At 57.1% G+C, this 9726-nt stretch overlaps 1 protein-coding gene across 8 annotated transcripts in view; it reads left to right on the top strand.

Moving 5' to 3' along the window:
• Bcor (BCL6 corepressor) overlaps positions 1–9726 on the top strand; it is a 126540-nt gene that overhangs the window by 74018 nt on the left and 42796 nt on the right. For 4 of the 8 annotated variants that reach the window (XM_017800604.1, XM_008842861.2, XM_008842891.2 and 1 more), the window contains exon 1: positions 8561–9328. The exons of the other annotated variants lie outside the window; for them this stretch is intronic. The gene's annotated coding sequence lies outside the window, so the exon portion shown is untranslated. Of the gene's footprint in view, positions 1–8560; positions 9329–9726 lie in introns of those variants that run through there. 8 annotated transcript variants of the gene reach the window in all.

The raw sequence follows: 9726 nt of genomic DNA, 5'->3' as shown, positions 1-9726 counted from the left end.
GCGCCCCCCACCCCCCGCCCGCCGGGTAATCATCCTCCTCGCCGCAGCGCTGTGTGCACTGTCATTAGAGCAGGGAGGCTTTTCTCTGCGCACTCACTCAGCTCCCGCTGGCAAAACAACGCCTTCCCCGGCCGGGCCCAGGGCCAGGGGAATCGGGGAGGGCGGGACGGGGGCGGGGTGAGGCTGGGACAGCCGCGCAGGTTAACTTCGCTCGCCGGATCTCCTCTGGGCACCAAGGATCTCCTCGGGGCCCCAAGAAGATTGGGGGGGGGGGTGCTTCGTTCCTCCCCCGCGCGGAGTGGCAAAGTCAGATGTCGGTACCAGACTCTCTGGTCCTCGGAAAAGAGGGGAGATGCTGGTGCAGTCCTGACCTACTGCGGTCTCCAATTCGAGGCGGGGGTGTGGCCGTGGGGCAGATGAGTGTGTCTGGGTTGAACAGCGGGGGTGGACACTTGGAAGGCTCCCAAAGCAGGTTTTTGCCCCATGTGACTTGTGAACGACCTCTTAAGGCCAGAAGCTGGATATCAGGGGCTATTGCCCTTCGACCCTCAGGGAGCCCAGGATCCCCAGCAAGCTCTGGCTCTGGGCTTGACAGCCCAGAGATGGTAGGAAATGGGGGTGACCGAGACTCTGCTCCGCGGGGCCCTAATCTTGGAAGCCCCGTTTTCGGCTCCGCGATCTCTGCACACAACAGTAGGCAGTATCTCCCAGCGCCATGCGCCCAGCTGCAGGGCCCGGGAGCAGGTGTTCCTGCCCGGCCGGAGTGACGGCTCCGCGCCCCTCCCGTCCCAGCTGCAGGGCTGAGAAAGGAGGGAGGGAAGGCGTGTTGATGGCGGTAGCTGAGCGACGTCTCACCGGACCGCGTGGAGGGTCCTCCGGGCTTAAATAGGGGGATTCTCCAGGGTGCAGACAGTTGCCTGCAGCCAGGAGGGATCCGGGATGACGCGCGGCCAGCTCGCCCCTGAAACAGCCCTGGGGGCCAGTGGAGGCCGTTCGGGGCGGCGCGAAGGCTTCCGGTCCCCGTGACTGCGGCGGCGGCGGCGGGGCGGCCGGGAAGTTCCCGGCGCGGCCGCGAGGAGCACCCTCCCCTAGCTGCCGCCGCCGCGGCACAGCTCTCGGAGAGGCGCCCTAGGAGCTTCTGAGCGTCTGGCGACGCCACTCACGCTTTGCGCGGAGACTGGGGCTTTTCGCCCGGCGGGGAGGCGGGGGCGGGGGTCGCAGACCCTGCGAGAGCGGTCGCGCGCTTCCCACCCCCTCCTCGCCGCGCTGCTGATATGGCGGGCACGTGAAGCGCTGCTCAGCGCCCGCCAGGGAGCGGCCTGCCCCGCCGGCTCAGCTTAGCCGCGGGTCCAGGAACGCGGAATCGTGTCCGGCGGGGACCCGCAGAGCCCGCCCCAGCTCTCTGCGGCCTCGCACCCCCTCCCTGCCCGCAACCGGCCTTGGGGCCGCGCCAGACGGCTCGCCCGAGGGGAACTTGGGCTGACTAATGGGACACGTGTGGGCCTTACGTGAGGCCCGGCTGTCAGCGGATGCCCGACTCGCTAGGACCTTACGCCGCGGCCAGGCTTTTCGGAGAAGGGCGAGAAGAGGGGTTTCCCCAATCAGCGGTTAAAGCTCCCCCGGGACAAGCCGGCTGCGGCTGACCCTAGGCATTGGGTCCTGCAGCCTGGCCCAGAGCTGGCAGACTCGGGACTCCTGGCTCCAAGGTGCCGGCCGGAGATGGAACCTCAGAGCTCTGAGCCACTGGTGGGCAAGGGCTCAACTTGGCCTGAGGGCCCAGCTTGCGTGGATATTTGCAATCTGGGGCCAGCAGCTTGGCTGGGAATTTGCAGGCCTCTCCGTGGGTCTGGACTTCTATACCAAAACCTTCACCAAATAAAAGTCTTCCGGAAATCCCTTGGTGAGATTTCTGTGCGGAGAAAAGGATTCTAAAACTCCGGGAGAATCTAGTTCTGCCGGTAGTGCTTAGATTGGGGAGAAGGGGATGATGCCTTTTCCTCCCTTTTACAGGGGCTTCTGCAAATCAGCAGTTTCTTCTTTCCAATTAACCACCTCATGTTGACATAGTTATATGACCCTCCCAAATATAACCACCTGCTTAGTTTCAGCACACCAACTCGATGGTGAAACGCAAACATCGACCAGTAACCAAAAGAAGGAAACCACCGTTGTGAGTTTGTGTCCAATGCAGAATAAATCCTCATCATGCATCCCTGGTTTTATTCAGCTTAATTACACTAGTAATCCTGCCCCCCACGAGAAAGCCTGAAACCCTGTAGTAGGGGTGCGACTTTTCCTGGGGAGCCTCTCCAATGGGGAGGGGGTTGGTAGTGAAGGGGAGGTGGATTTTAAATGTCACTTCCAAATGAAAATGCTTTCCTTCAGCCTTTTTTTTTTTTTTTTTTGATGCAGTTTTCGAAAGGAGCGTTTTTGCGAGATAAGAAGTGACCGATCAAAATCGCTGAGGGGAGGTTGTAAGCAGCCGCTTTGCCCCAGCTTAGCCTTATCTTATCTTTCACACTTGCATGGCGAGGGGAAAAAATTGGCTTATCTTTATCCCCACCCCCTTCTCATCTTAATTGCTAAAAAACACTGGTGTGTTAAACGGGCAGGAAGGAGGTCTCTGGACTATCAGTGGAAAACGAAGATTCAAAAATGTGGGCTCCCAGGGGAAAAGAAGGGTGACAGGGTTTATTCTTTTCCTAGGGCCTTTCTGGTACTGTAAAGAGGGTCCAATCCCAGCTGGAAGGCACCATGACTGGATTTCTTTTTTAAAAGAAGCCGATGGAGATTGCCTTTAATCCCATCACTCAGGAGGCAGAGGCAGGAGGGAGCTCTGTGAGACCAGCCTGGTCTACATAACAAGTTCCAGGCCAGCCAGGGCTACATACAGGGAGACCCTGTCTAAATAAATAAATAAAAAGTAAAAATAAATAAAAGAAAAAAATCAGGATGGTCTTGGTTTGGTCAGCTTTCCCAGGCCTCCTCTTAGCACTGTGTTTACCAACCTCTTTCCCCTTCATCTCCCCCAAACTGTCAGTGGGTCTCTGATTGAGACCTCTACCTTCACCATCTTCTATACACATTCTCCTTTGGGGGTGGGTGCAAAGCTGGGACAGGCACAGCCTGCTGGAAATCATTAAAATATATGCGAGTGTCTGCAAACACACACTTTTAAATCATGGCATTTCCCCTCCACGCTGGTATATTTAAACTCCAGAGCGAGCTGGATCTCCTCCCTCTCTGTCGTTTGTCTGTGTCACCGACAGGCCGCTAATGGCCCGGCTTCCAGGCGCTGTGCATTATGCATTAGCCTCCTCCCTCCACCGCACACAGAAGACTCTGTCAGGCCTGGAAACGCAAACCACCTTGCAGCACCCCCTCCCTTGCCCCGCAATCCGGGCCTGCGGGATGAACATCTGCTAGCTGGCGCCGGAGACGCTAAGATATGGGGAAGGGCCAGAGAGTGGGGCACAGCAAGAGGAGGGATGGGCATGGAGGAGGAATGGGATCCACTAGAACGTGTCACTGATGAAGTTGAGCCATTTGGGATCCCCAGCCCTGTGCGAGGCCGGAGCTGTGCTTCTGGCTGAGACCATACCAAGACAACCACCTCTTTGTGTGTGTGTGTGTGTGTGTGTGTGTGTGTGTGTGTCTGTCTGTCTGTCTGTCTGTCTATGGTAGGACCTCTCAGGTGAAGACTCCTCAGTGCTGTGTTAGGCTGTAGTGGCTTCTTGCTATAGGCAAGTGGGGGAACCTTCTCATCCTCTCTAGTTCCAGGGTGACCTGGAGGAAGTGGAGAAGGGAAGCTAGATTCAAAATGGCTGGAGAGGGAGCCAGGCATGCAGGGTCCGAGAGCAACTAGTTGGCAGGAGCTTCCCTACTCCCTTTCCCATAGGTTCACTCACTGCACCCACCCACCCCCACCCTGAGCTGGGTAAAATATGCGCAGGAGGTGCCTGGCTAAACAAGAACTCTGGGCAGGACATGGCGTCTGGGTTTATCTGCACGAGCATCCGGCCAGCAGAGCCGCTTGGAAGGCTCTTGAGGTGGAGCCAGGTCCTATGCTAGACATGGCCTCCCCAAAGCCTGTTGTGTTCATGCTATCTGGTCAACACCCAGACACTGTAGTATTGACTTTGAGATGGGGGGGGGGTTGTCCATGGCCTGATGCAATGTAGCATTTGTGAGATTCTTTGTGTAAACTATGTTGGTACTGATCTTTGAGCCTTCCACCTCCAACACTCCATAATCCTTCAAAAGGCAGGGGGAAGGGCAACCATCTTTAATCTGCCCAACCCCAAATCAAGCAGTCTTCTGCCCTGGAAAGCAGCTACCTTTAGATTTTTCAGGGTTAGTGAAGAAATCCTTTGGGGGGGGGGTCAAGGATAGGCCTCCAATCGTTACTTCATTTGAGCTTTGGAGGGGAGACAAAATATATGCCCTGTGCTTTGAGGTGAGTCAGATTGTTGGGAGTCGTCCCCCCCCCCCAACACCACTTGTGAATCAAGTGACATTGAGTAAGACTGGAGTTCATTTATAAACTGGAAGGCTGGAACACCCTAAGTGAGAGAGTTTGTGTTTTTAACATTAACAGGCTACCTGACAGTAAGCAAAGTAAAAATATGTTCTCTGTAACCACTCAGGTGCCGAGTATTCCCATATCAAGTGTCAGAGGTCAGAAGAGGCCTGAGGAGATCGGTCCATCAAAGTCCTACTGTTGTAAGATTTCTACCCCACACCTATGTGTTATAGATGAACTCCCTCCATACACACAGTTGGGAACTAAGTGCCCCTTAAACACAGGTAGGCTCTCACTATAGGGTGCAGGACCTTCCCCCTAACCCTGGGGGTAGCTGGACCCTTGGAAGCTACCTTGTCAGATCTTATAGTCAGCAGAATGTGCAAAGGGCAGCCAGGTTGCAGGGTTGCTCCCCAAAGCTCCAATTTGCTTGCCCAGTTGCAAAGCCTGCTTAGAATCTGCAGCAGGAGAAAGTTTGGGAGCCTGAGGTCCAGCCATATGTTATAACCACAGGCCCTTTTCATGGGGATGAGGCCAGTGGAGGAGGGGCGGACATCTCTGCTCCACCTTAGAGTACCTCTCATTTCACCCTTTCTTTTTTAGTTTATTTTCCAGCTCACTATGTGGCCTCTTCCCTTGTGCTCACTCTCTCCTGCACTCCACCTCCTCCCCTGCATTCATCAAAATCTTCCCCTCCAAATGCAGGGTATACAGCCTGACCCCTGGGTCAGCTCCAGAGGGGCTTGAAGGAAGACTGAGGAGGAGGGAGGGGGGAAGAACCAGACTGTTTGCACCAGTGGCAGACCCAGGTCACCCCCAGCTCTGGTAGTCGCTTCCTGAACAAGGACACAAGATGGGACAGCTTTTGGCCTCTTCTCAACAAACCAGGCCAATAGGTGTAATCCTACCCCCACTTAGGGCACCTGGGGAAAAAAAATCTCACATCTTAATTCCCAGTGAGTCTCAAAATACCCCCCGTGCCTCTTAGGACTCCCTTAATAAGATATTTTTAAAATCCCATGGGGTTGGAAAATGTATCCCTAGGAGATGAAGAAGAAACCATTTAATCCCACCAAGCCCTCAGGAAGAAAGCCTGGAGGCTAGAGACTCCCTTTAAGAAGGAGAGAGGGTGAGCACCACAAATTACGTCAAAGGCGAATTTACTGGCCTGTTTGTCTCCAGCATCAAATTTCTCCAGCAGCCAGCCCTCTCCAAGAGGCCCCTTCGCCTTTACAGCACCCCCCACACACACCCAATTCATTTTCACTCTAGGACTTAAAGTTAGACAAACAGGCCCCTTTGTCAGCAGTCTCAGGAGGCCCCAGGCTCTGTGCTGGACTCCTGGATTTTCCAAAATTCTGGACAGTTTACATGTGACTCTGTCTCTGGGAAAAGCCTGGGAGGAGAGTTGGGGAGGTGAGAAAAGAGGGAGAGAAGGTGGCTGGGCAAAGAGCCAGGGCCTCTGTGGTATGGCCTAACCAACCGAGCCGGAAGAGCCTGGCACTGCTCAGCCGCTCACCCAGGCCAGCCCTCTAGCCCTGCCCAGAGCCACACTTCGGCTTTTTTGCCTGGAATGCTGTTCAGAGTTTCCCCACAAATACCCAACTCCAGCCTTCCTAGTTATTTTAGACTTGTTTTGAATAAAAGGAGTTGCTTCAAAAAGAAATGTTGCTACAACACACAACCAGCGGCCTTTTCTCCAGCTGTGTCTGTACCTTCCATGCGTTCAGTCTAATAACTTTTAATGTCTGGCCCTAAAATGTCTTTATAAAAAAAATAGCTTTACAGCATAATAGTCCAGGTGTCTTTCTGCTTGTTACCGGAGATTTTAAAAATGTGTGGGTTAGCTTTCAGGGACATCCACTCCCAGAAAGACCAGGAAGAAAAAGGCACTCATTCCATTTTACAGACACAAGTCCTAGAAGCAATCTTGGCCCAGCATGGCTGGGCACTGCTTGCTGGGGCAATTGGCCTTCCTGTCTTTTGCATCAGTTGTTACAAGCAGCTCTGGAGCATGAAGGTTTTAATTCTGCCCGAAGTTTCGGGTTTCAAACGGTAGAGATGTTTCACTTCTGCTTTGAGAAAGGCTGTTTTTATAACTATGTGCTGAGAACTAAAACAAAATCGCACCTAATATCAGTCCCACAGTAAATTGTGGGTCTCGTTTTTAAAATGGAGAATATCTGCTAGCAAGAGATGATTTTAGCCTTGACCTTGACTTAGTAATCAACTTGAGATGCTTTTTTTTTTTTTTTTTTGGTCTTTTTGAGACAGTCTCCCTGTAGCCCCAGCTGTCCTGGAACTCACTATGTAGACCAGGCTGGCCTTGAACTCACAGAGATCCACCTGCCTCTGCCTCCCGAGTGCTGGGATTAAAGGCTTGCGCCACCATGCCCGACTTTGAGATGCTTTTGATTATAGTTGGCATGTAAACACTCCAGGACACTCAAACACTTTCCGTGTGGATTTACAAGACACCTCCATTTCCGACTTAGGTTCTCATCAAGCCTGCACCATCTTGTCCTTAGACAGAAGAGATATTCCAACCACTTCCTAGCACATCAAAAGACCCTACTGAGCCACCAAATGGGGTCACCTTTGGCTGCGATGTCTGAGCACCCAGCCTTGCTTGGTACGGTTAGGTTTGAACACTGGTCCGTGACTTCCACCCCTTTCCGCCAGCTTCACAAAGTGGATCTCGGTTAGCCTTTGAGGCTCTGCGCTCCGGGGAGGCCGGAACCTCGCTTGCCCGCTTCCCCCTCTCCCCTGACTGCCCCCGCCCCCTCCAACCTTCCCCCACCCGCGCCCAGAGCCACTCCGGGTGCGCTGGAGGAGCTCAATACTTGTCAATTGAATTGAACTGCTGCGGGCGCAGGCAGTACGCCGCTGCCGAACACCGATCAGCAGGACGTTACCGAGTGGAAATTTATGGGATGAATGGTGTAAGCCAAAAGTTGTTCTCTGCCAAGTAAAATAAAACGCGGGAGATAATCTCCCGAGGCCGAGGTAAGGGACGAAGGCAGACCCTCCAGCCATCGGAGGTGCGGACTGTGAAATGCTGGGAAACTGGAAAAAAGTCAGGCGTATCCTGGTTCCCCTTACGGTCTTCTTGCCCCCTTGTTGTCTCCAAGAGCTGCCCCCCACCTCCAAACAATTTGCACACAGTTGAAATGTCCGGGGAAGCCCATGGCAGAGTTAGGGCGCAGAATGGCCACTATTGCCTGGGGTGGTGTTTGCAGGTAGCTCTGCACGCCCGAAGGGGAAGTAGTTCCTCTGAGAAGCTGGGGCGCTAAGAAGTGGGGGTGGGCGCGGGTGCGCACTTCAGGCTCTGCTGGGCCGGGCCTGGAAGGGGACGCATGGCCGGGAGAGCACAGCGCTCGTGGCGAGAGGCGGCTGTCGCTGGGGTTTGACAGCTTTGGCTGAGGAGTGCTAGGCGCTTTATGGTAATTGCGGTCCTCCACTGGCCTTCTGGGTAGCCAGGGGAGTCTCGGCGCGCGGCTGGGAAAGCCGCCCCCGCTGTCCCCGGTTCCCGGGGCTGGGTTGCTGCTGGCTGCCCTCGCTGCCACCCAAGTCGGTCTCTGCTCCCTCCGGACGTGCGCCCTGACCCGGCGTGAACAGCCAACTCGGCCGGAGCTGGGGCGGAGAGCACAGAGGGCGGCAGAGGTAGGGTGGTGGGGGGAGGACAAGAACACGCCACCCAGGTGGTCCGGTATTGGGATGTGCAGAGGCCCCCAACGCACCGGGCTGGGAATCGATGACGGCCGAGGAAAGTCCGGCAAACCTTTCCTAGGGAATCACCCCTCCCGAAACCCCACCGCGGAGGCGCCGCAGCGGAGGGTGAGCAGAGACTGGGGGAGCTCAAACTTGCGAGAGCTGGAGGCGGCGGCGGGCGGGCGGCTGTCGCCCTAGCGCTGCGCCTGAAGGGGGAGGGGAGGCGGCTGCCGAGAGGGAGGGAGTGAGGGCGGGCGGAGGGAGGGGGAGGAGGAAGAGGAGGGAACCTGGGAGGGGGGACGCGTTAGGATCGCGGCTTGCGGCGGCAGACGGAGCCCCGGCTCCCAGCGGCAAGGTGAGGCAGAGCTGCGCTCCTCTCCCGACGCGACCGGAGCTCAGCAGCGGAGGGGGAGACGCGCCGGAGCCCAGACCGGGACCGAGAGCGGGAGCTAGGCGGGCGGCGGTGGCGGAGGGGGAGCCCGCGAGCCGCCGGGCGGAGATCCCAAGCCGCGCTGTCGCCACGCAGGGACGACTTGGCCAACACACACACACACACGCACACACACACACACACACACACACACACCCAGCCCGAGCGGGCGCTCGCGGCGAACCGTCAACATGGCGCTGGGGCTCTTGCCCGAGCGCGGGCGGCAGCGGCGGCGAGGGAGCTGCTGAAGCTGGCTGAGCACAGTCCAGCTGCTGGAGCCGAGGATCGCGCAGGGCTGTCGCCACCTGCCCCGAGGCTCCGAGCCCGCCCCACCCCGCTCCACCCACACGCCGCCGGGAGCCCACCCCTCCGCCGGGCCGACCCCGAGGGCAGCCGGCTGGCTGCAGACGGCGAGGGAGGCGAGCGAGCGCGGCGCCGAGAGCGGGCTGCGGGCTGCCAGGGACGGCAAACTTTGCTGCTCGCTGCGCTTCCCCGGCCCGGCTCCCTCTCCGCTCGTTCACGTCGCCACCCTTCTCCGACCCGCAACACCTCTCCCCCCCGCCCCCCCCCACCCGTCCTCTTCTCCGACTGGACTCCGCTCCGGGGGAAAACTTCAAAGCGCCGGATCGTAGGCTCCCTGCTTACTTCCCGACTGGGAATTTCAGGTCAGTGCCTGGAACATCTTTCCCCCGGGAGGCGGTGGGCGGGCTGGCTGGCGCGGCGCGGGCTGCAGTCGACCCCCTTTCCCCCGGGGCTCCCACCGGCCCAGGGTTTCTCCGACTCCGTGGACCCCGCGAGAGATTTTGTCTTTGAGCTTTAGCTGCCTTGCTCGCTTTCGTTTTTATTTCATAGCTGTAAGTTATTAGAAATGCAGCCAACCTAAGCGGCCCCGCGTGGGCACCAAGGAGGGAGGGACGCAGCGGGGGGCCTGTCGCCTCCCGGGGGGCTGGGAGGTGGACCAGGAGTTGGGCGAGTGGAAGTTTGCAGCCTCTGTGTGTGTGCGCGTGTGTGTGCGTGTGTGTGTGTGTGTGTGTGTGTGTGTGTGTGCGCGCGGGAGCGCGGT

Source organism: Nannospalax galili, unplaced genomic scaffold (assembly GCF_000622305.1).
Source record: "Nannospalax galili isolate Female #2095 unplaced genomic scaffold, S.galili_v1.0 scaffold270, whole genome shotgun sequence".
Taxonomy (NCBI): Eukaryota; Metazoa; Chordata; class Mammalia; order Rodentia; family Spalacidae; genus Nannospalax; species Nannospalax galili.
This window is presented reverse-complemented; position numbering and strand designations above follow the sequence as displayed.